Here is a 26,891-nt window from a genome sequence, read left to right on the forward strand (position 1 = left end):
CCCAACTGTTGTTCGTTGGGATTTTCTATCCGTGTTAATTCGCATGTAAACTTCGTATGTGCGATGCAGGATATTTGTGACGTCATCCGTTGATTTGCTCGTCGATAGTCTATGTGCGACTTCTGTCATCTGTCACTTGTCACTTGTCAGTGTCGCCACATCACTCCCCCCCAAGACCGGAGGTCGATCCTGTTGAGACGGCTGTCGATGCTTGAGATGAGCGGTGCCAGAGCCAGTGAAGAATGTCCCTAGTTCCAGTGAGTCGGAACTGTGCCGCTGAATGCCCAGTGAGTCGGGTGAGCGGTGCAGGGTGATACTCCAGTGAGTCGGAGTAGTGAGGCTCGCAGTGTCCCACGGTGAGTCGGGGAATTGATGCTGCGAGGGTAGGTGCGTAGTGGCGTAGTAGTCTGCGTTGACGGGAGGAAGACGTCCTCAGACCGTGTGCAGAGTGCTGTGCCTAGACGCTGATGAGGCCGTAGGGAAGAACCAGGCTGCATATCTTCGATGTAGCGTGTGGTGGTCCCTGATGAGGCCGAGGATGCTGGTTGGCTGCGACTTGATTACCGCTCAGCGGAGAAGTGATGGGTGAGGGAGAAGGCGATAAGGATGACGGTGCTGATCTGCTCCGTGAAGGTTGCTTTCAATCACGTCGGGGGTCACCACTTTAGGGAACAGCGAGTAAAGTTCCCTAAGAAAAGGAGGATCCTCCGACCAGGCGAGGTGATCATGCCTGGCGGGCTTTCTGCCCAACTGTTGTTCGTTGGGATTTTCTATCCGTGTTAATTCGCATGTAAACTTCGTATGTGCGATGCAGGATATTTTGTGACGTCATCCGATAATTTGCTCATCGATAGTCTATGTGCGACTTCTGTCATCTGTCACTTGTCACTTGTCAGTGTCGCCACATGAGTTTGGTTTGGACCCTTCTCCTTATTCTTAATTTTATGTATGTTCTAGAAGGTTCTCCGATGACCGAAATTAGTAATCCAAAATCTGTGGATATTAAATGATTTTTGAAGTTATATAGAATTTCTGCCGATGATTTCTGTGGTGTCAAGGCAAAAGGGGATAAGTCATAAATTTTGATTTTTATTAATTTCCTTATTAATTCCTGTCATTACTAAACAAACACTTTTTAATTGATAACATTAGTTGGGATATAGGTAACATTAGTTTCAGTTTTAATTTCCAGCCATGATCGTCCTAGTTTCGGTAGGTTCCTGTTTCTGATTGAGCGGGAGGAAACGCCCGGGTGTCATCACTAAGAGGATCGCCCGGAGGACACGGTGGAGCATACGGTGGTGGTATGCCCTGCATGGGCTGAGCACCGCCGTGTCCTCAGGGATGTGGTCAGCGACGGCGACCTCTCGCGTCCGGCATTGGTTCAAGCCATGGTGCGGAGCGAGGGGGACTGGGATGCCGTCTCCTGCTTCTGCGAAGCAGTCATGCTAGCTAAGGAGGAAGCAGAGCGCGTGAGAGAACAATTCTCCTCACGCCTCAGTCGTCGCGAGAGACACTCCGGGTATCGGGGATCGCGCGACGATCTCCGGCCAGCGGTGCGGGCCTGCGGACGGCGAGTAAGGGTAGCTCACCGCCCGACCAGAACCAGACCCGTGCGTGCGGCGCGTCGCGTTTCGCGCGCGCCTCAAAGAGCCATAAGACCACCACAGATGGGGCCCTGTAGGGCTGATGCCTGATCCGGAGCTGCGGACTACCTAGCGGGTTTACCGGGGCTCCGGTTCGAAAAGCAGGAGTAGGAACGGGGTGGTTTTTAGTCAGTAAGAGTCCTATCCGGAGCTGCGGACAACGTAATATAGGTTTCCGGGGCTCCGTCTCAAAGCAGGAGAAGGAACGGGGTGGCTTTTAGTCAGTAAGAGTCTAACACTCCCTCTCGCCTCACCCATGGAGGGAGAAGTTATTGGATGATTTTCCCTCCTCAAAAAAGCCATGATCATCCCACTGCCATATAACATGAATAAATAAAATCCGGATGTTTGTCATTCGCTCACAAGCAAACCGCTTGTAACTGAATCCACACTGATCTCTTTATGTGATCTCTTCATTCAGTGAAATGACTGAAAGTTGTTCGGGGTTCAATTTCTAAGTGGTACAATGATTGTCCATTCATTAAAGGATGTTGATGTTTGACCTGATTTTTGTATTTTTTTTTGTTTGAGGTCAAGAACCTGTCTGTAACTTAACTGGCACAGATTTGATCTTTTTCGGTGTGTTATAATAGGTGGAGGTACTTTTCTATAGTTTTTTTTTTTATTCCAATGACTTCCCTGCTTTAAAGGCAGAGGGAGTGTCAGATTCTTAATGACTAAAACCACCCCATTCTTACTCTTGCTCGAGTTGTCCAATAATCCGAGGCAGGCAGCATCTATTAAGTAGTACTATTCATAATTATTACAGACTCCTTGCTATCAAGCCAGAGAGTTGTAAGAAAAAATATTATTTTGGTACTCAATAATACTTTGCTCAAAACAAGGGAATTGAATTCGATACTTTTGGTGAGCCAGTCTCACTAACAATACTGATTCGAATCAGACATCCAGAAACGCCTATTTGAAGTAATAATACCATACAAGGAAAAGGAACAATATTGGTATATTTTTTGTGTACACACATAATATTATTCAATACAATCAATCTAGTTTTTTGTCTGTATGTGTGTACGGTAACCGATGGATGACATCATAACATCCACCTTCTTATGCCGCGGATGTTACGGCTGTCTATCACAGGTACACTGGCTTTTGCACCTGGTTTCACTTGGTTTGGGTTTGATAACTCTATTGAGTTGTTTGTGTTATCGTGGATTAAAAGTTTTAGGGTTATCAAGGAGCACTGCTGCTTGGTCTCTATGAAACGAGTCACTCTTTAGTCGGCCCTTATGATACCCGCGGGAAGAGTGAGGGGTCCGGGGTGGTGACAAAAATGTTTTCTACCCTGCTGTCGCATCAATAGCTTATAAGTGGCCACACCACGCTTGCGGACAACGTAAAAGGTTACCGGGGCTCCGGCTCAAACCAGGAGAAGGAACGGGTGGTTTTTAGTCAGTAAGAGTCTGACACTCCCTCTCGCCTCACCTAAGACGAAAGAAGTCATTGGATGATTTTCCACACTCAAAAAAAAAAAAAAAAAACACCATGCTTGCTCAATGCGGGTTGGCGGATTATAAGCTAAGGTTTCTTCACTACGTTTTCCTTCACCGTTTGTCAGCGGTGTCACAAATTGTTGTTTCGGGTCTGCGTGCAATGTGCATGTGAAATTGTATGTTTGTAAACGCACACAGGAAAAAAAAACGTGGGGCAACGTTTAAAAAAAACACTTTTTAATACGTAATTTTTAAATACACAGACGTACAAACCTACAAATAAATTATGACTACAGAATAGAAACGAAACAAAAATCATTGTACTGACAGACCACTGGCCTTATGACCTTTTTGAAGTAAACGAGTTTTTGTGCGCAGTGTCATCGGTAGATCACATCATCGGTTGTAACAGTGTGCTCTATGATTTTACATGATTCTTGAGTATGTTTGTTGTAGAGGTAAAAAATATGATTGAAGAAGGTAAGACGTTGTTGCTGACTTTAAAACATTGATGTTTTGCCGAGGACGTTCGGACACACTTCAATATTTCGTCTTTTGTCAATTTGTTACAAGAGACAGTCTATTGTCCTTTTTGGTTGTCCTCTATGTAGCATGCAATATGTTTTCTATTGTCAGTCTAAAATCTTATGTATGGATGAAATGCAATAAGACTTTTGTATTATATCGATCCCAAGTAAAGTAGGAAACTGAGCTGCGGATTGCCTAGCGGGTTTACCGGGGCTCCGGCTCGAAAAACTGAAGTAGGAACGGGGTGGTTTTTAGTCAGTAAGAGTCTGATACTCCCTCTCGCCTCGCCCAAGGCGGGAGAAGTCATTGGATGATTTTCCCACTAAAAAAATACTTTATTTTAGTGGGAGTGCTTTACTAAGCAGGAAGATGATAAAGAATCACATAACATAAAAGAAATCGGTTTTAAATATGACGTTTTATGTCTAGTAAACTACTAGTATAACCACTCGATAGACTTCAACAGTCTATTTCTAGTTCTAGAGCTCAAAACCAAAATACCACTATACACCCAAACAACAAAATATTTGCACCAAAATCTCGTTCAGCCCGACCTAGACCCGATTGTGTAGCTATCGCAACACTCGACCATCGTGGGCCAGTGGGCGTGGGCGACTCGTCGCGCAGCGTGGACTTATTTACTTGAACGTTTCGCATGCGCAGCTTATTATGTCGTTGAGGTAACTTTGTATTGTATTATGTAGTTAAGTTGCAGTTAAGTTGTGGAAAGAGTTGTTGGTGATTGATGGTAGCAGTTGTTGTGGGGATTCTAGACACATTATCATGATGTCTCTACCATGAAAAGATATACAAATATATTCAAAGATTAATTTTATTTTAGAAGGGTCTCTTAACTAAGGCACGAATGTGCCGGCTCGACCGGAGTGATACCACGGCCCCACAGAAAACCGACGTGAAACAACGCTTGCGTTGTGTGAGTGAGGTTACCGGAGGCCCAATTCCCCCCTTCCCAAGCTTCCCAATCCTCGATTCCCGAACAACAACCCTTAAATTCCTAACTCCCAAAAGGCCGGCAACGCACTTGTAACGCCTCTGGTGTTTTAAGGGTCCATGGGCGGCGGCGATTGTTTACCCATATAGTTGTTCTTAGTGTACATAGTTGTATCCACTTTACATCAGTTATACTGTAGTTTTCATGTAATATCGTAGGGCAGACTCTGTGCTACAGATACTGAGAAATTTTCTCTCATAGTGTGATTCATAGAAGTTAGATTAAGTTCCGAATATCAACAAGTTTTTTTAGAAAATGGTGGCATAATTCTCTCTCCACATTAAAAAAAATGTGATAAATAGTTGAAAAGTCGGACGTACATACTTGTATACAGTGAGAACGAATAGTAAAGATTTAACTGTGTACTTAACCTCGAAGTAATTTGTTTGCAAACCAAAGGACTTAACTGCCGGTCACGGTGGGTAACGGTTCAAGGACTGACTCGTGTGGTCACTGTGCTAGCGAGTAGCGGAAAGGAAAATAACTTGTCGTACTAGGAGTTTTTTATGGCAATTATCGTGACGACACTTTACTGTTAATTTTAGTTGAGGTTAGGCATTATGACGTCTCTCTCATAAAATACAGTTTTTTTGGGACACGCCCGCCACATCCTCCCATATCGCTGCAACACCTGTAAGCCAGCATCTACAGTAGATACAACCATGAAAACACCGGAACACTGAAGTCCAGCGCGTCCAAGTGACTTGAATGACTGTTAATGGATCCCGCAACGAAATAAATTAGAAAATATTACTAGAGGAGAAGAAAACACTGTTGTGCATAATGTGTAGCATCTTGTGTTGTCAATGTTTTCGCCTAAAACACTACGTTATTTGCACGCTTCCGCTCTCAGTGTGACCATACCCTCGTAGAGTACAGTTGTGCCACTTGTGTTGCTAATGTCCACTGGTAGACCAAGTCACACATTGTCTAGTGACCACTGCAGCGTTTGTTCTAAACATCGAAGTATTTGCACACTTTTAAACCATTTGAAATTAGCACTTCTGGTTTATTTTCGGTAAAGTGTCGGTTTTTTTAGATGAAGGTGAGGTTACAATTGAGAGTTTTAATATTGAACTTCTGTATGACTGATAGAATTCGTAGCAATTGGCGATTCATTGTCTCTGTTTAACCATATGGGAGACAGGCGTGAGGTTAAGTATGTATGTGAAATTCTCGATAGCAGCGGGAGGACTGTGATTCTAGCCCAGTCAATATGCGTGTGAGGAACCAACTTACCCGTTTAGCGTACTGATATTGGCTTATTCCTCTTGACTGCACGATTAGAGCAGGGCAACTGGCTACCGCGTAACGTGTAGCGGGTTCGATTTCCGCACGGAGCAATTATTTGTGAGATCAACAAATTGTTGTTTCGGGTCTGGGTGTGAAGTGCATATGAAATTGTATGTTTGTCAATGCAGCCACGACACAGGAGAAAATCCTAGTGTGGGACAACGTTTAAAAAACAAAAAAGCTTAGATGAATAGAATTATGGAAAAACAACCCTTTAGCTTACACAGTTTTAAAGAATGTCGTAATGCCATAATAGATAAAAATGTCAACTTCTATAAAATAAGGAAGTTTTTTTTTATAAATATTAATGTAAAAGCCTACCTCGTTCCTATAACATGGGAACAAACAATTCAGTACACGCAATTCTGACCTTTACGGATCCATTTCTCGAATGCCTACATAAAATTATCATATATCAAGTGCGATTGCAAACTGATTGAATGGTATCTCATTACTGTTCAGAAAACAACTGATCAACCTACTCCTTTATGCCTCTTTATTAGATAATCAACTTTATTACTTTGGTAATGAAGTTCAAATTGTAATGACATAGTTGACAGTTTGGAGTAGGTTGATCTGCTGGTCATTGTGCTTTAGTTGTTTGATAGTCTTTAATACTTGAGCGATAGAGTTGATTATGCAATGTCTGTACAAGTCATAGGTCAAGTTAGTAGGGACAATAGTTAGATTAGTTGATTTGCTTTCCAATTGAGGTATTTGTAGATGGATGCTCTGGAATTGGGTTGGATTACATGTCGTAATGTGATGGTATTGATATTTGAATTAGTTAATGTCAAAGTTTTGGGTGGATATTTTTTTAATTTTTATTTTTTTTTGTGTGAGGAAAATCATCCATTGACTTCTTCCGCCTTGGGCGAGGCGAGAGGGAGTGTCAGACTCTTACTAACTAAAAACCCCGTTCCTTCTCCTGCTTTTCGAACCGGAGCCCCGGCAAACCCGCTTTTTGGGTTTTTTAGCTACCTATTTATATTTTTATAATAACTATCGTAAGACATACCTCACTAATATACAGCAATTACCTACAGCATTAAAGCCCACTAAGGGCACTCTTTAATAGGTTAATCACCTGAGTTTACAGTGGACAGTTACACATATTAGCTAGCATAGGAACAAATCTTAACCGGATTCAGGGTTTTCAGAAGGGCGTTATAAGGATGTCTTCAAGGCCCGAGTGAATCGGTTGCTTATATGGGCAGACGTGCTCCATCGTCGCTTACCACCAGGCGAGATAGTGGCCAAGCAACTACTTATGTCAAGATGTTTTGTAACTTAGTCTTACGTCTAAAATAAAATCCCACAAAAACATTTCATGTTAAATGTTGCCAAGACGAGACCATATTGCCTGCACTGTCAAAAAGTAATCAGATCTAGTGTGGAGCCAAGTTTGTAGGCGTGCAAACCTTGGACGTAACTGGCGAGTCGGCCGCACGGACTTTTTGCTATTCGTCATATGGGCTTGAGCTTAAAAATCTATTCAATCTTCTAAACTCTTTCCGTGCGGCCAACTCGCCAGTTACGTCCAAGGTTTGCACGCCTACAAACTTGGCTCCACACTAGATCTGATTACTTTTTGACAGTGCAGGCAATATGGTCTCGTCTTGGCAACATTTAACATGAAATGTTTTTGTGGGATTTCATTTCTTTTTGTAGGTTTTAATTAAGTTTCCCTATTTCAGATTTTTACCCCTCCGCGGCCGCATTCAGACCTCTAGCGTCAAAAGTTGCGGAAGTCTCGAACAAACTTTCACCCCCTAGTTTAAGGGGTTGGGGGTAAAAGTTCCAAGTTTTAGGATTTTTTTGTTGTTTGGGTACTAATACTAGCTTACATACCAAATTTCAGTTTTCTAGGACTTCAGGAAGTACCTTAAGAATTTTGTTGATCATCAGTGAGTGAGTGACGAAATCGGGGTATTTTAGATATCAATAAAATCTAAAGTATAAGAGCTATGCAATTGAAACTTTAGAGGTTTATTAAGTCTACCACTGACATTATATCCTGAAAATTTTGTTTATCTGGTATAACCCAAACTCAAGTTATGAAGGTTCAAAAATACGACGAAGCGCTTCGAGAAAAGGTAGGTAGTGCCCTTGCGCTTGCGCTTCGCTTGGCTCATCTTGGCGGGGGCACTACCGTGCCCCCAGATTATCACTATTTTATTTACAAGTGCAATAACAACATAACCTAAACCTATCAAGCAAACTTAAACATAAAATATAATTTACATATCAATCAAAGGAAACTACAGTAATTGAATTTAATTATAGGTCTGTACTAGCAGAAAATATAATTACTATTTATGATTTATTTAATGCTTCTAAACATAATAATTAACAGAAATATCAAACTAAATGGTTGCAGCTGTCTGTCAGTAAACACAAACACATTTTCAACTCTCTTGTTTTGTGTCTAAGGTTCAAAGTCCATTGAAGAAACTTGTCTTTTTGGGGTAGCTTGACATGCTGCCGAATACCAGCTGCACTCTACTTAGTAAAATATTTTGGTAACACGCCAATGTTATTTTATTATGAATAATTTTGAAAATTATGACGATTGTGACTCAAGTTGTGATTCATTTGCAAGTAAAAATATTGTGTTTGCAAGGAAAGTCGGTTTTGGACTTTGGTTCCCACATATTGAGGTATATACTGAAGAACTGTACGGAAACTGAATATAATATGTTAACAATTTACCTAATATAAAGTCATGTCTTTTAACCCCCGAAGGGGTAGACAGAGATATAGCACATAATTTTTTAGTCTCTCAAACCAGTTAAGTTATGAATTGCTTCCTTTATATTACTTGCGTTTCGGGTGTCCATAATCGGCGGTGATTGCTTACCATCAGATGATACGTCTGCTCGTTTACCGGCTTATACCATAAAAAAACTAGTCATAATTTCTGTGTCTCTGTTCGTATTTCTGTGTCTTAGGTCCATGAGCATGTTTTTTTTAATTTAAACCAAAACCACCCAATAATTTTTCACCTACATCATCCAGTACACGCAGTGACAACCTTTAGCCGACAAAATCTAAGTTTTCTCATGTCATACCACGACTAGCCAAAATCACGTGTCCTTAAACTATCTATACCTCTACCGATCTCTCTAAACACATCAGACATAATGTCTACAAATATAAGTGTCGGTATAGGGCCCGTGGGAACAGTGACAATTATTTCGTTGTTCGAGCAGTCGGCAGTCGCTCGTGACTGTCCTGACTTAATGAATAGTTAATCTGTCCCTAAGTTTATTATCTCTGACTGTCCAGGTGTGGGGAATGTCTTGCAGGTTCGCAGTTTGAATGAACATATAAATAAATTGATTAACAATACCTTGTTTGAGTTAGTCAAATTATTTGTTCGGACTAGATCAAAAAGTACCATCGCCCAAAAATGCCCTATATAAAAAGTACCATAGATAAAAAGTGACTGCCTCGTTGGTTGAGTGCTCGCAAATACGACTGCCGGACAAGGGGTCTCGGATTCTCGAGTTAGTAGCACGGAGGCTGGAATTGTGCCCAGTATATGGCAGTAGGCTCACCCCTATTACATGGGACTTGTAACACAAATGGTGAAAAGTGGTCGCTTGCCTAAGAGTCAACTAAGGGACATACATATGTAACAGAGCCCAAATAGCAGAGTTCTCCAATATTTCTTTAATCTGCGATCTTCTGTGATTTCAACCCACCTGCCAAGCGTGGAGATAATGGCAAACCCCTCTTTTGTAGAGGAGACTCATCCATATGCCCACCAGATCAGATGAATAAAAAGAAACTGCATAAAATGTTTGCAAGTATCTTTTTAACTGAAACTCAGTCATCCAGGATATAACACATAACGAAAGCAGAGATGTAAGATTAGATTTCAAGATTAAAATAGATAATGAGACTTTCATAATCAAACGAAATATAAAATCTCACATCTTTCTAAGCCCCAAGCTAAGTTACGGTGCGAAAATATGACTTAAATGTTATATTATAAGTGAAAGTGATTGTTTTTGTGGCTCTGTCACGTTAAACGGCTGAACCGATTGTGATGAATTCTTTTATCAGGTTCATTCAGTATTGTGTCGAGATATAAAGCGTGTAGGATGGTTGTCTCGTCGGTCAAATATTGTGTATTCCCAGGATTTAAAGACACAACTTTAAAACTTAGAGATTAGAGCTCATCATCAGTAATCATCAAAAGCTGTTGTCAGCCCAGTACTGCATTGCCTGATAATCTCTAAACTTGGCAAGTGGGTTGGGGGTCACAGTGTAAGGGTGCCACCAGAGATGTGCTATAGATGCGTGTAGTGGATGCGTGCTACAGATGTGTGCTATAGATTTAAAAACAAAATCTATCATATTCAAGTTGCACAACTACTTCGCACAGCTACTATGCGGCAGCACAACTTCATAGCACATCTTACTCGAAAGCTTAGTATTGGTGGATACGGTCACATAGTTTCACAGCTTAGCTAATACATCTTCGTAGCACAGCTACATAGCAAATCTCTACTGGAAAAGCACCTTAAAAGACCAAATGTGTAGTCTCTTAGTCTACTTCAGTTCATACATACATACATTCAGAGTATCGGCTTGCAGTATTCCACTCTCGCTTTCAAAGCCAGTTAGCAAATAATAACGATGTTTTGACAAAATTCCCTATCAACAATAATGTGTTGGTAAAAGTGGTATTGCGCGGGCGCCGCGGGCGGTCATTATACGGAATGAGTCTCTGATTGATCACTGCGATCATCTTAAGATACCAATATATCATTTTAATGTATTATTGCAGTTTATAAACATGTTTGTTGTATTCTAATGACTGCTTTGTTGGTTTAGAGGTCTCGTGTTCGGTGTTCGAGTCGTGCAAAATGTCTGGGTTTTTGGTTTCGAAATTGTTTAGCAGTGTCTGGTGGTGTGGTAAGTTTGGTGATGGAATGTGTCTCTTAGTGGCTGGTTGTAGTTTTGGGACGTAATACAATGTCACTTTTCAACGGTTATGTTTCGCTCGCGTTCCTTTGGGATTTAAAGTGGCTATCTACCCTTGTTCCAAATTTCATCTAAACAAACAAACTTTCGCATTTATAATATTAAGTAGGATGACCATACCCCGAACATAATTCCCGACTTGAAACTATTGTAGAATTTTCGGAATACCGCCAAAGAAAGCCGTAAGTTTCTTTGTAATCAGACCCATGCGTGCGGTGCGCCTCAAAGTGCCATCCGACCATTACATATGGGACCCAGTAGGGCTGATGCTTGATCCAGAGCTGCGGACTACCTCGCGGGTGTACTGGGGCTCCGGCTTGAAAAGTAAGAGTAGGAACGGGGTGGTTTTTAGTCAATAATGTCTGTCTCTCGTTTAGCTTAAGGCGAGAGAAGTTATGGGATGACTTTTCCCCCTTAAATTGTAATATTTTTATCTATCAATAATATTTATCAAAGGCTTATTGGAATCCTGTCGAACAGGATCACTAATGCAAACTTTTACACAATAGATAGGTATGTCGTAGGCTTTGTTTTAGTGAAAGTGGAATTTTAAAGAAATTGTCACCTTGGCCGTGTTTCGGTGACCTTGTAAATATTAGTTCTATAGGTTTTGAGTTTTACTAGACATATAGCTTTAGAAAATGGGTTAATACCTACTTAGGTATTAGGTTATATGCCTATGTCAATAGGGTTCAAATTGGCCGTTAATCATTTGAGTCTAACTGTGCCTATTTCGCTGTGAGAAAGTTTTTTATATCAGTAAATGATTAGAAGTCATTATAAGTAACTTTGTAGATGCGAAAGTTTATTAGTTTATTTGAACTCATTAATATCTTGGATGAAATTTTTAGACTGCCTCGTTGGTCGAGTGGTCGCAACTGCGCCTGCCGGCCTAATAGGACGTAAGCCTATTGCCATAAACTGAGCACAATTCCTGACTCCGTGCTACTGCTGAGATTTTTTCGACAAACCGAAAAAAGAGAAAGAGAAAAAGACTTGCCCGACCCGCGAATCGAACTCGAGACCCCTTCCTTGGCAGTCACACTTGCGATCACTCAACCAACGAGTCAGTATAATTAAAGCTGGGAAAAAAAGATATAAGCTTATATTATACCTTTGGTTGATAATATTATAAAATAAGTAGTCAAAAACAAAATAATTATTCGTATAGTGTCTTCCTAACTAGACTGAACTAATGTGCCGTGCTAGGAAGTCACGTTAATGCACGGTGGGACAGTTACTGATGGGGTTGGCAGACGGCCAGCCCATTCAGGTACCAGTGGCGCTATGTGCTTATAGTACATACATATATGTAAACTGAGCCGTGTGGTGATGATAGCAGTATATAGTTTAGTATTTAAATTTTCAAATTCATAAAAAAATTGCTTATTCATTCATAGAAGGTCGGCAAAGCACTTGTGACTCCTCTGGTGTTGCGGGTAGCTATCATGTGGTACATATGTCTACCTATTTTGTATCCTATTTCATAAAAATATATGTATACACTATGGTACCGTATTCAGTACGGTATGTGTCCAGGAATCGCAACTGAAATCTCTAATTACGTAGTGGCATTTGCGGCCATTCGATCAACGAGGCATAATTTTTTTTATGTGATGTTGACATAAATAGTGGTCCCCTTTGGTGTTGCGGGTGTCCATAGACGGAGATGATCGCTTACCACCAGGTAACCCATCTGATCGTATTCTATAAAAAAATATTACAGTATTTGAAAATAAACATACATAGACAGGTACAAACTCAAAGCCAAACTATATATATTTGTCTAATGCGTGAAGTGATCATATGTTTCACTACACAAACATAACACCCAATTTTCACCTGTTCTAAGAACATGCTATTTTATAAAGACTAAAACTACTAAAGCTCCCATCCATAAACTGACCGCGACAAACGTAGCTTAACCACTAACCACACAAATCATTGGCAGTACACATCAATGGTATCGTGTGAACATTACGACAGGTATTAATGGGGCTGGCAGGGCGCCAGGTCGGGGCGCAGAAATGTTCACTATGCTGCTACATTAAATGGTCAATGACTTTTACACTGCAGTTGTTGAGATAGGTCAGTGTTTTAGGTTCTACCTACGTAGTACATCTAGTTTTTTTTATTTTCTGAAAAAGTTTGATATTGATGTGCATTATTTGTCGCATACATAATATTTAATTAAAGGTACCATTAACCGAATGCATGAAAAGACTAATGACTGTTTTTGAAATTCGTAACAATTGGCGATCCATTATCTCCGCCCACCCCCATGGGAGATAGGCGCGAGGTAATGTTTGTATGTATTATGTATCTATCTATAATTTCTTTTCAAGAGGGCTATGGTACGGGATTCTTCTAACCTCTGCATCAGTCCTTGTCATCTCCATACTCAAGTTTCAAGTTCTTCTGAATGGTTGCATTGTTGTCCAGTCTCTACGTCCCTAAGTCAACTCTTAAAACACCCGCATGAATAGTGAGATTAGTAACACAATGTAGTATACTCTACTGTTACAACATAGCCTCATAATAACATTTAAAACCCACCCTTGAAATCTCCACCATTTTCTCAAACATGAAATCAAAGTCTAATCTAATCCAATAACATCTACTCCATCAGATGTTCTCACGAACAAGTCTGTGCAGGTAGATGGAGGGTTGGCAGAGTGCCAGCTCCTAGGCGCTAAATAAGAGAGCTATGCGCCGGCGCATAGATGGGATACTAAGCGGTCAACGGCGTGTCTGCTGATGGATAGTTGTCGTTGTGATGTGAATAGTTTTTGTATATGTTAACATAGAGTATTATCATCATATCAACCACTAGATGTTCACTACTGAATATAGGCCTCCATCATGGTTTCCTAAGGCCTTTATCGTGATAAAATATGGTATATGGTACATATAATTCCGCCGGTTCGCACGAAGCGTTTTGCTTCGAGTTTTCTTGTGCGAACCGCTAAGGAATGGAATTCCTTGCCGGAGTCTGTGTTTCCTATAAAATATAACTTGGGTGTCTTTAAGTCCCGCTGCCCCCTGCTTCATCGTCGGCCACATCATCGCTTACCACCAGGTAAGATGGTGGCCAAGCGGCGTCCTGCTAAGTATAAAAAAATGCTAACCTAACATAACCTAATTGTCTTGTTGATCAAGTGTCTCGCGAGAAGTGGAAAGAGGTCTCTGCCGTTTAGGAGTAGTATTTTTAGAGTAACGATGGAGTTTCTTGCTCGTTCTTCTCCATTCGAAGCTACACTTTGGAACGAGCGTCTAGCTTCACTGACAGACAGACTAACGGATAATTCAATTTGACGTTTCAAAAGTGCCATATTTAGGATTAATTGAAATAAATGCGTTGACTTTTGATTTTAGATCTTTTTCAGAAAGCTTCGGGTTTCTGAAAACTAATGAATTTTTCATGAATTTCCGTATAAAAACGATGAAGCTTTTGGACGGAGAATTTGATACCAATCCCAAAGGAAGTATGCAAGTATTCTGGGCGACTCGCAGTCACCGTTTCTTAGGAAACCAAGTTATTATCACACTGCAGTAGCCAGTGGAGGTTGGCAGAACGCCAGGTGTAAGGTGTGAGAGAGTGGAAGTGTGTGAGGACGGCCAATGACCGGCCGTTATGCAATTTACTATAATAGTTGACAGTTGATGTAATGTTTTAGATGGTGTTTACGTTCATGTGATGCCTTGTTGATTGAGTGGTCGCTTGTGCGAATGGAACTAGGGATTTCAGTATTTTTTGGGTAAAATTCTCGGAAATTATCAATGACAAAACGGAGACAATTCTTATTCTGCAACTGTTGAATGTCATGTGATTGGTTTGATTGTTTTATTATAATTATGTATTTACCGAGGTGTACGGCTTTTTTTTGGGAGGGGAGAGAAATCAGCCAATGACTTCTCCTGCCTTGGGTGAGGAAAGAGGGAGTGTCAGACTCTTACTGACAAAAAACCACCCCGTTACTACTAATGCTTTTCGAGACCCAACAACCCGCTAGGCTCGCCTCCTATTATAATCACTCATTACATATCATACGAAAACTGAATACCAACGTGTCACGTCACACGTAGGTCCGCTTTTTCATTTGTATTAACTAAAGTATGCCAATATTCAAATTAAAATTACTCCGAATTCCATTAACAAAATACTACAAATTCACAGAAATCAATATCCAACAAAGATAAGCCAGTTTTCAGGTACTCGTACTCGAATTAACAAGAACACATTACTACATAATGTACTCATAACTCGATGTTAGATAACTGTGTAGATAACAATGGGGAAATACGTGGGGATAGGGAAGTGACTCATGTATAAGTGAGTATAAGTGGGTGAGTTTTTCACGGAAATGTTTGGTGTATGAAGTCTATGTGATCGCGTGCGTCCCTTCGTTGCCTTCTTTATTATTCACTAGTATAGCTAATATCGTGGTTTCTACTGTTTCTGTCGGCTTTTGTTGATCGTAGTGCCATCCTTGATAGATGGTCTATCTAATACAATAGTTTTTTTTCATTCATACCAATAGTTCTAGGGATTAGCGCTAAATAAAGTTTTTAGCCTTGTGAAATCAGTATAAATTGTAGAGCAGTAATTGCACTTTCTATATTTTAGGGTAAGAAAGTAGAGGAAGGTACTCATTGAAATAGTATTGAAGAAGCCATGTTTAGTACAGGTGAGAAACTGAAGGATGATGACAATGATGGATCGGATCAAGAAAAAAAAACATTGTTTCAATAACTAATTTAGAGTAATTTTGTAAATAGCATTTTAGTACACAGTCATACATGCATTCCTTTTGCCCGGTGCAGTCAGGAAACGATCAATTTGCACAAAATAGTCATATTGAATTGCAAGTGTGTCGTACAATGAGTACACTACTCATTGCAGGCAATTTATTGCAGGATTGGGATCAGCGACATTGCAGTAGGACATGATGAAAATATATACAAGAGAAGTGTTACATACGAGAAGGGTCTACACGCTTGGTAGGGTGGTTGGAGATACAAGATTAACAGGTTCAGGTCCAGCAGAGACCACTGGTCCGGTCTCTATCAAATGAGTCCCTTAAGTCTGTTAGGTTTTCATGACACCCACAGCAAGAGGTGATGAATTATTGTTTTTTTTTTATTCTGCTACTATCATTTGTGGCTCATGTATTCGACTAGCAGGTTACCCAGTTCCTAGTCTTTTATCTCCATAACGTTAGGCGAAGTTTCACCTCGTCATCAAAAAAAGAGGTACTTACCCAGGAAACAAGCATATCTTATTTATGTTTATTATTTTTGTAATCGGTGCAAATAAACTGTTTTTCTTTCTTTCTTTCATATTACATATACAACTTACATTTAATAAAAAAACTTCGTGGCATCAAAGTTTGCAGTACTGCGGTTTTAAGTCCCGGCTTCGTGTCGTGTCGTGTTGGCATGTCAGTCGCGCTGGAAACAATGTTTCAGCCCCCGCTGTGGCCTACTTCATGGCACATTTTCATGACAAACCACTATTATGAAAGTAGTTTTTCTTCTTGAGTCGATTTTTCCGTTTGTTAAGTGTATTAAATCATGATTATTTGTTATCAAATTAGGTTACTCTAGTGTTTTCACTAAAGGAATAACTATTATTCCTTGAATACGAAAGTGAATCAACTGGGAATTGATCACAAGGCCCCTTGTATCATAAATTTCCTGCGATATACGTGAAATGACGTAGAATAGCTTTACTAGTAATCGCTGCGTCCACGCACGCTGCTCATGAATAAGAGTCCCGTTTTGACTTGAAACTGGTAGAGCTTTTCTCAATAATTTCAAGTGAGTACCTAACCATTATTTTTAATTAACAAGACGTTTTATTCATCACAATGTAACCGCTCATAAACTTCAAGATAATTTTGTATGGTACGTCATTACAATTACAATCTTAACCCCTTCATACGAAATAACAATTTTGTATGAAATTGTTACGTATAGTGCTATCTTGTTCCGTTTTGTTATCTGACAAATAATGTATGAAGGCATGTACTATGTAGTACACACCCTGTTGTTATCACTTCTGCTTATTCCCTCTCGTTTTAGTCATTAACATCAAGTGATAAATCGATAATTTATTGAGGACTTCTCTGAAATTCGTCGGTACATACATTGAGTAGTTTTCTTCATAAAGAATTGTAGATGATGAGATGTTTTAGTATAGAAGTATAGATGATGTTCCAAGTTTCAGTAAAAGAAAAGTATTTCTGGTCTTTTTCACTTCAAAATTAGCTATTTTCTATTAAATTCGAAAAAAATTTGACAGTTTTTTTATCAAATAACCCCTTTATATTATTAACATAGAACTGAACTTGATGATGATTGTCTTAAAACTGTGACCAGTTACCGAAAGACGGGCAGGAGCATCATTTAAACTTTCAGTGACCTAACAGCAATTCCCATATTTATCGCTAAGTGTTGAGAATTTCCAGAGCGGAAAAAAAAGTGTTGAGAATTTAAAGAGGCGGCAGAATTTAGCATTTCAGTTGGTCTTTTAACTGAAGATGAACCATAATAAAAATAGGCAAACATTTATTTCTATACTTCAAACTTAGGTCATTGGAAGGACTTATAACCTAAGACTACAGTCTGAAACCTTGTCATACCATACTTGTCAACCATATTATAGTCCTTTATACCCAAAAATGGTCAAAATATCCCCTTCCAAGTTTTTATGAGTAAGCAGCTGGCGTGGGTTTCCTGAAGGTTGGCTGCGCTGTGCTGACTCAGCCTGTGGCTTCCACGGAGTGGTGGAATGCCTACACCGTGTGTAATGCTCGTATTTTGGTCACTGTCAACAATGTATATAGGCCTTATTTGGTCAAGTATTACAGGAAATTCTTCAAGGAAAATTGAGTGTTATGATGGTTTTTTTGAAGGTGTATTTTGCTTTGTGTGATGTTGCCAATCAGGATATTCATTAAATATTTACTGATGAAAACTAGACTTTTATATTCTGCGTGATACTATTAAGAATTTTTATAATAATACAGGATCAATTGATCACACAGATTGCTTCGAGATTGGTCGAATGGTCGTAATTGCGACTGGGCGCCGGGCAAGGAATATCGGGTTCGATTCCCGAGTCGAGCAAAGTATTACGGGGCTTTTTTCGGTTTTCCGAATATTTCTCAATTTAGTAGTAGTACGGTGTCCAAAATTGTGCCCCATATATGGCAAAAGGCTCACCCCCTATTACATGGGATTTATAACACAAATGGTGACAAGTGCGTGTAAACCTCTACCTACCCCTTCGGGGATAAAAGGTGTGACGTTGCATATTAAATATACTTATAGGTATCTTATACAATGTAGATACAAGACATAACACTAAATAGTTTTCACATAAGACCTATAACACATGTATACATTGTAGCGATAAAAACCTGCACATTAGTGGAACTAATGAATTTCTCACATTATTGGTGTTTTCTAATCATTGACAATGGTAAAAGCTGCCGACATAATATAATCACTGGTTATGTGCTGATCCATCGGGTGGGGTCCCAGTGATAGCGGGTAGCGGGAGCGATTTGTAATTGTGATGAGGTGACAGATGATTGTTTAATGTTTTTTTAATGAAATAAACCGGTAAACGCAGTCGGGTCACCTGATGCTAGAAATCGCCGCCGCCCAAGGACACTTGAAACACCAGGGGCGTTACAACTGATAAATATACTGATATTACACAATATATCGTACAAAAAGACAGGCAGTTCTATATTATTCATTCTATGTCTAGTACATAAGCCAAAGTTGATCAAGATTTACAAAATTTAGGCACATTTAGAAGTCGCTGCTGCCTGATTACTGTTAAACTTTTATGTCACATCAACAGCCTATTAGTGGCCACTGCTGACCAATGCCTCTTCTCGCATGGAGAAGGTTTGAGCATTAATCATCACGGTTTCTCAATGCAGGTTGGCGATTTCAAACTGATAATTACGACTTATAAACCCAGGTTTCCTCACGATTTTCTTCAACGATTGACAGTGGTGTCTAAATAACCTGAGCACATTGATACTTCCCATTTGGAAGGTTTTAAATCCCTACCCTCAAGCACGAGGAGCGGCCATCTAAAACCTCAAAGCCACCACAACTTTTATGTAGAGGAGTCATAATCCAGCAGAGGATTGTCATTAGCTGTTAATGATTAATGTCAGAATGACAAACGTCACACAAATCTAAAAGGATTGTCCATCCACGGATTATGGTGCGTAAATCTTTAATCAATAATTATAATAATTTGCATCATCTGACGTCACAGCACATACATGTAACTACGGAGGCTGGACTTGTATACTAATCAGATTAACGTTCAGGAACATTCCTCATACATTAGAATATTTAGTTGTTTACATCACCATCATTTATGTCTGCTATACTATACGTAGTTTGATGTACACTGCCTTCTCTCAGATATATGTCATCAGTTGTCACTGATTCTGATCTTCCGGCAACTGACATTTAAGTATAGAATGAAATTGTTTTTTTTTTCTGTCATTTTAAGGCTATAATCAATTGTAGACTGATAAACCTACATGATTGTTAATTACAATGCTTTAGAACACGGCTCTGTGTTTTAAAAATGTGTGTTATGAATTTAATCAATTCAGTAAACCGCGTATTCCTTTCTAAAAGGCCGGCAACGCCCCTGTTCCTCGTCTGGTGTTGCGGGTGTCCATGGACGGCGCTGATCGCTTACCATCAGGTGATCGGTCTGCTCATTTTTCTATTCCATAAGAAAGTGTATTAAATGTATTAATTAACTGAATAAAATATATATGCTATATTCTCATTTAACGCCAAACGTTACTTTGATCACAAGCGTAAGCGATTTGCAAACAACAACATCCCCGCTGTGAGTGGAGCCACCGCGTTACTTTCTGGAAAGTCATACAAGTCATGTCATTGTTTCAATACCGCCGTGTCACCGGGGAAACTGCTCGCTGGGAAAACGAAACTGTACAGTTTGTTGTGTGCCTAGAAACTGGTAGAAAATGGTTATCGTTGTAGTTAGCGAGTGTTAGGACATTACATAGTAACTTACACGTAAACTGGGGTTTATATACTCGTATAGTAGATCCTTCTCTTCTTCTTGTTATTTCAATATGAAGTTCCACTGAGTAAAACCACAAATCTGCTGTCTGAAACTAGGTATCCCATCAAAAACATCCTGTAAAAAACCCAAGTCTCGCAGCTCAGTCTTTCTACCGTCAAAAGTTGTGAGATCCATGTAATACCAAGTCGGTTAATCTATTTAGTGTCTACTTGAAGGACCTTCTGTCTTAAGTTATTACATAAGTTATTATCATGCCAATATTAAAAATATTTAACGTTTTAAACAAATAGATCGACTTGGACATCGCTTGATTTGATTATTAGTATGTATCACACTACACAGCACGACGGGCCAGCGACCAACAGGAACGAGAGTTTCAATCGCGTGAGGCGCGAGAGACTAAAGAATCTAATATAATATTGTAATATTCATTTTGTTTTCAAGCGATGTCCAAGTCGATCTATTTGTTTAAAACGTTAAATATTTTTAATATTGGCATGATAATAACTTATGTAATAACTTAAGACAGAAGGTCCTTCAAGTAGACACTAAATAGATTAACCGACTTGGTATTACATGGATCTCACAACTTTTGACGGTAGAAAGACTGAGCTGCGAGACTTGGGTTTTTTACAGGATGTTTTTGATGGGATCTCACTTCTTTTTGTAGAGCCTTTCTTTACCACAGTAATGTGTGGTAATTAAGGTGTGTAATTATAATATATTGTTTTATTAGATTTTCGTACTTCAAGACATGTCCAATCATGTGTTTTTCATTACGTCGACCATTTTACAAGTAATAATGTTGTTCAGTTTCATGGGCTAAACACACCCTTACCCACCCTATACCCCCTCCCTTGCCTCATATGGTAGGTACCTATCTACACCTATTAAATTTATAACCACCACCAACCACCAACTGCATCAATAACTTTGTAATCCCATATATTTATATGGTATTACAAAGTTATTGATGCAGTTGGTGTATTTGGAAAACTGGACCGAAATTACAAAATATTTAAGTTTTCCCATGATTAAGACACTAAACTCTATATGTATTCCAAATATGAAGCTTCTAAGTCTGCTAGAAGTGCCTTGGACTTTTGATGATCGGTGAGTCAGTGAGTGACAAAATTTAGAAACTTTAACAAGTTGTCATTCTTAAACTACTGGTTCAAATTGACTGAAATTTTAAATATTCCGTGTTTATACAATGCCGGATTAGTTACTGAAGATTCAGGTTTCTTGCTTTATCCACAACCGAATTATAGGGGGTCGAAAAAGGCCCGAATTGCTTCGAGAAAAGGATGGTACGGCCGTGCCGCTTTTTTGCTCGACTTGGCGGGGCACTGCCGTGCCCCCAGATAATTACCGATTATTTAGTGGAAACTACCCCACTCTATTAAACCAAAATACTGCACCCCAGATTGCCCACACTAGAAATAATTATTTTGTAATTGTGCTTTTTTTGAGGTTTCGTGCTAAGTTAAGAACTTGAAAATGATAATATTCATTATATTTTTTTGTCCAATTTAATTAAAATCAACAGTAAAAATATAAGTAAACAGTAAAAAATAGAAGACAATTGTACAATTTCAAATTTATCTGATATAATTAACTATTCATAGGATAATATAGCTTACAACTCGAACAATATACCACTATATGCATCAAAAAGCCATGGCTCTTATAATCTCAGCAATGTAAATGATGTTATCAGCATCAGAGAGTGTATCGACCTCTTATCTCCGTGCATTAGGGCAGGGGGACACGTCACGTCGGAAGTAACTTGTTTCGATCATTTTGTTACGTTGTAGCTGAAACTGGGAATGTGTTGTTGGTTCATCAAGTGCAGAGTGCATCATGAAAACTGGTCTTGGATTGTCAGGTCAAAGTCGGATAAAAAGTGTGAATTAGATAAAATAAATATTCATACATAGTAAAAATTAAAGAAAAAAAAACATTTATTTAACACCAGCCACGATGCAGCATAAATACAAATAAAAAATGGCATTGACAAACAACAAAACATCTCTACAATACCCAGCACCAATTTTCAGTGGGCACCCTTGCAGTAACGCACAGTTTTATGTTAAGAGAAAGAACCAACCAAAAAATATAATAGGTATAAAATAAAAATGATTTCTAAAATGGAAACACAAGTTGTGTTTCCATTTTCAATTTTTAAAGACAAAATTCATTGCAAAACCAGCTAATTATACATTTAATATCCATAAAATCAGCAACTAATTACCATAACCTCGTCTAAATACTTGAACCAAAATGTAATTGTCATAAACGAGAAAAATTGCCATTTGAGATAAATCTTGAAATGCATTCAAGGTTGCGTTGCTGACGGTACGCTGCGCCCGCGCATAGAACGCGCGCCGCGATGCGTTTGTCGTCAGTCGATCTGCCACCCCCGTGGAAGTCGGACGCGCTCGCTCGCGGCCTATCGACGCATCGATAGCACAGCGCAGCTCGCGATCAATTCGATAAAAAACCAGTGTTTGTGTTATTTTTTTGCGAAAAAAGGATTTTGTTATAAAATAGTGGTGTGACGACTTGGACGAGGCAAGGCTTTTTTTCTGTTAAGGTTTGTGTTTTTTGTTGTAACGGTTTTTAATTGTGGTTTATGGTTATTCCGTTTATTGTATTAGGTTTTAAATGGGAAACCTTTTGTGTTCTGTTCGAATACGTTCGTTTAAGGATTTTCAATAGATTTTGATTAGATTTTGTTGTTTAAGTTTTTTGTTAACAGAGTAAATAATTGATTCTATACATCCAATTAAGTTTTAGTACCTAGTTTTATGTATCTTCACAGTTAATTATAAGTAGCTAATTGATTTATTTTATTACGTACTTACAAGTACTTCATTTAAAATTCCGCAGAATTTTGATAAGTCTGAAAATTTGAGTTTCAAAAGTATGAGATATAGGTGTTGCAATATCAACAAATCTTGATGTAGATAATGGGACAGACTTTAGGAACAATTCTACAGCTATCAGATAAATAATTATGATTAAAATAAATAAATGACTATCAAATCCGTCCCAACACTGCAGTGCCCTACACATAGTGATGTTTCACATTTTTATCGATAAAACAATGACGTCACGTTATCAAAACACTGATAATCTACTTAAAGTACAATTGGATAGTTTTATAGTAACATTATATTATCGATAATGTGTTATCGATAGTATTTGCGTGTCGTTATGAGCGTCGATAAATTGTTGGGACCTCGATATTCCCTTTGGGCTATCGTAATATTGTTATAGCTAATGCAGGCTGGGGATTTATGTCATAATTCCATTTGCTTTAGTTATTAACATATTATTTACTATCACTTGACGTACTTATTATGTTACTATATTGGATATAGTAAAAGTAAAATATGATTTGTTTTTTTTTAAACCTCTTTATTTTGCTGATACTCCAAAATGATTTACAAATTATATTAAAATAGTAAATTAGTTGAATTAAATAATAAGTAGGTAATATCTATAGTGGCATTAAACTAAAATACAATTTACATATGTATGTTTAAATATCCTTATTTATTTAAACAATACGGGTACCAAATGAACCTATGTAAAAATGATGTGTTTAAGGAAAACGCCAATTATAATAACTAACTACATAATTTAATGTGAAACAAATAAATTTGCTGAAGTACTGGAAATGCATCATGCATAATTTGTGAATTTGCCTTTAATAACGAATAAACCCATAGGTTTTTCAAAGAGGTATACAGTAACTAAAGTGCATTCACGATACATACTTGCTTACTAGGATTATTTTTTTATTCATATTCACATTCATACTTCTAGTCATAAAAACGAGTTAAAAGTATTTCGCACCTGGCTTACTATTTGTATGTAAATGGTTCAGCAGATGTAACATACAAATAATTAAAAATATCACTTGACAGAATTCCATACTCTTATTTGTACGAATTAGTAAATGTCACACATGTGAGTGAAGATCATTTTTAATGTCGATAGTAATTTTTATGAAATTAAATTCTTAATAGCAATAGGATACAAATCTATAATTTCAAATAAGCCTAAATTATATTAAGTTAACTACCAATTTTAGATTAACAATTAAAATACGAAAATATCTATTTTAATAGGTAGTTAAATAATATAAAACACAAAAAATATGGATCTTGAAATATTTCCCCTACGTAAGAATAAAAAATAGGGGCATTTCTTAATCAAATGTTCTAAAAAAGTTGTTCAGCTACAAAAATAAGAAAATCAAAATGTGTAAAGCTGCATCACGCGATCCCAAAGTGGAATGTTAAGATAAAAACGCAAACAGTTTAATGAATCGACATCTTTGCTAATGTAGAGATGGGGCGGCTCGGTAAAAATTGTGTACGGGTCTCACTTTTCTAAGGAATGGATAAACAGATAAAGTATTAAATTAAACGACTCGAGGTTATCATTTCGTAATGTGAAAGTAAATAATATATTACAAAAGATCGATAAAATGCCACTGAAAATAAATCGTGTGAAAAGTTTACAATTTTCAAAAAATAAAACTGGCTTAAACCAAAGTTACGGTACCGTACCGCATTTTAGGTATTACAAACAAATGGTTATGAAAACCAGATATAATACTTTTTTATAAATCAGAATTAATTCAAAACTACTCCAATATACATTGTTTTTACCCTTTACCATAAATTTTACCGCATTCCCACCTCTACCCCAACAACAACCGGAGCAGATGTGTAATAACTTGAAAGAAAAGCAAAAGAAAGGCTGCAGCAGCCAGTAGCATATCAGGAATATCTTCGAGTCGCTTCCTTCGGTATTTGGACGCAAGTAACACGCCTCACATAAGTTATTTTGAGAGTACCGTCTACGTGGCCCGCATACATTTTACCGAGCGCCGACATGTTTAGGGCTTTTGATACTAATTTAGATATTTTACCGTAATTAAATATCATTTTCTAATTGGTTGGGAATGGTTTTTTAGAAGAATTTTCTTGGTTGTTAAGTTAGGATGGTTTGTTGTGAATGGACTGAGAATTTTTAATGGACATTGCTTTGGAACTTTGTTCAGTAGCCGAATTTATCATTTGAGTCATTGAAATCACCAATGTAGTCAAAGTAATTTTATTTCAATTAATCCTTAATTAAGCATTTTTAAAACATCAAATTGAATTCTCTCTCTTGTCTCAGTTTGTCTGTCAGTGAAGCTAGGTGCTCGTTCCAAAATGTAGCTTCGAATGAAAAATCTCCGATTAACTAGTGTGAACTATTAGCAAAATTCATGTGGATTGGGGTCAAATGTTTACTGATGGACGACTTGGTCTTAAACAGTTATGTATTTTTGTTTTGTATGTAAATGTACATTCCCAATTAGTTCAAAGTTTACAATATTATTTCGGACAGATCAAAAACATCAATTAACACTGAGATTATCAGTAATTAAGAAAAATAACGACAGATCTTCATATGGCCGCACGTAAAAATATTGGTATCATTCTGACAATGATTTATATTGAATTTCTAACTTTATCCCAGCTGAATAAGATTGAAAATTCAATACAGAGATTTGATAGATGAGTATACTTTGACATGCTGCTATGAAATTTGGCAAATGTAAAAAATCCTTCACCCATGCATAACCTGTAGAACTAAACAATTATGTTATTACTGAACCGAAAAATCGATGTTTTCCGGTTATTTTTCGATAGAACGTTTATTCGCATATGTATGTATGTATGTATGTATGGGACCGTTATAGAATTCGCGATATGGTGTTACTTTATTTAGGTTTGTCCGCTTTTTTATAGCGAATATGATTTTTTATTGATTTTGACGAAGATTGACGAACTGTGAATTAATTTTAGGTGTTTTCTAGATAAAATCGAGAATTGTATTGTGAATCTGAATGAAAAAGAGTAAACTATGGAGTTGCTTGCTCGTTCTTCTCCATAGGAATCTACACTTTGGAACGAGCAAATAGCTACACTAGAGGACTGACCGACAGTCTTTTTTGAATATTATAGTATTTGTTTTCACGTTCTAAAGTGGCTTCCCGGTCTATTTGAAATAAATATTTTTGAGGTACTATGTGTAATATGTGTTTGTGTGTGTGTTTGTTACTCAATCACGTCAAAATAGCTGAAGGGATTTTGTTGAAATTTGGAATAGATCTAGATTATGATCTAGAATAACACAGGATATCTTTTATCCCACGGGAACGCGGCCGAAGCCACCGGTAAAAGCTAGTATTTTACAAACAAATACGTTATCAATGTAATGAAAAATAATCAAGAGAAGGTTTTTATTACTTTCCCCTGTTATCGGCATGTTCCTTGATATCACATCGATAGCTTATCTCCGGCCATTGTTGTTGGTGCATTCATATATTTCCTATGCATTCTATATTATTGATTACTTGGGTTTTTATACATAGCAACGCTTTTTGAGTTCTAAAGGTATTTTTTTTCTTTTATAAACTTTCCTCACACTAGGATTTTCTCCTGTGATACATTTACAAACATACAAGTCCAGACCAGAAATAACAATTTATTTGTGGATCAATGAATTCCAGTCAATTGCTGTCAAAATCAGTCAGTATTCTAATACCTAGAAAGCAAAGCAATATCGTCTACTCCTACAGACCCAAAACTACTTAATCAGCGATCAAACTTGACCGATGACCAATTAAAAATCATGGACATACATACATAATATTGCAATATTCTTGTATAAGGAAAACTTAAAACGGGTCCTTGTAATCTAACTAAGGATGCTGAAACTGATAGACGTATGATAAAACAAAACACATCAACCAAATAAAATGACGATGAAAGAGATTAGATAAACCTAACCCA

The 26,891-nt window shown here is 38.1% G+C and overlaps 1 protein-coding gene across 2 annotated transcripts in view; it reads left to right on the plus strand.

The window, feature by feature from the left end:
• The window catches only part of LOC118274467 (GAS2-like protein pickled eggs), a 155,119-nt gene that overhangs the window by 54,783 nt on the left and 73,445 nt on the right, over window positions 1-26,891 (plus strand). The window contains exon 1 of one of the 2 annotated variants that reach the window (XM_035591949.2): window positions 22,419-22,624. The exons of the other annotated variant lie outside the window; for it this stretch is intronic. The gene's annotated coding sequence lies outside the window, so the exon portion shown is untranslated. Of the gene's footprint in view, window positions 1-22,418; window positions 22,625-26,891 lie in introns of those variants that run through there. 2 annotated transcript variants of the gene reach the window in all.

The sequence above is a fragment of the Spodoptera frugiperda genome, chromosome 11 (assembly GCF_023101765.2).
Source record: "Spodoptera frugiperda isolate SF20-4 chromosome 11, AGI-APGP_CSIRO_Sfru_2.0, whole genome shotgun sequence".
Lineage (NCBI taxonomy): Eukaryota > Metazoa > Arthropoda > Insecta > Lepidoptera > Noctuidae > Spodoptera > Spodoptera frugiperda.